The sequence below is a fragment of the Manacus vitellinus genome, unplaced genomic scaffold, assembly GCF_001715985.3.
Source record: "Manacus vitellinus isolate BGI_N305 unplaced genomic scaffold, ASM171598v3 scaffold_106_pilon, whole genome shotgun sequence".
Taxonomy (NCBI): domain Eukaryota; kingdom Metazoa; phylum Chordata; class Aves; order Passeriformes; family Pipridae; genus Manacus; species Manacus vitellinus.
The window spans coordinates 112,509-112,786 of record NW_021938827.1 but is presented as its reverse complement, the minus strand read 5'-3'; positions in this window follow the sequence as shown (position 1 = coordinate 112,786).

Here is a 278-nt window from a genome sequence, read left to right as displayed (position 1 = left end):
GGCTGGAGCTCCTGTCCCGTGGGAGCAGAGGCTGGAGCTCCTGTCCTGTGGGAGCAGAGGCTGGAGCTCCTGTCCCCTGGGAGCAGGGGCTGCTCCTCCTGCAGCCAGACCCTCCGGCAGAGGCTCAATAAACTCCCCATTCCCACTTTGCTCTCCTGGACTCGCTGTGCATTGAGGGTGTCGTTTTTCTTTCTAAGAGACGGTGAGTTCCAAGAGCAAGCCTGGCTTTGGATTTTTTATTTTGTCCTTATCTTTGAGACGTCCTCATGGCTGCTTCC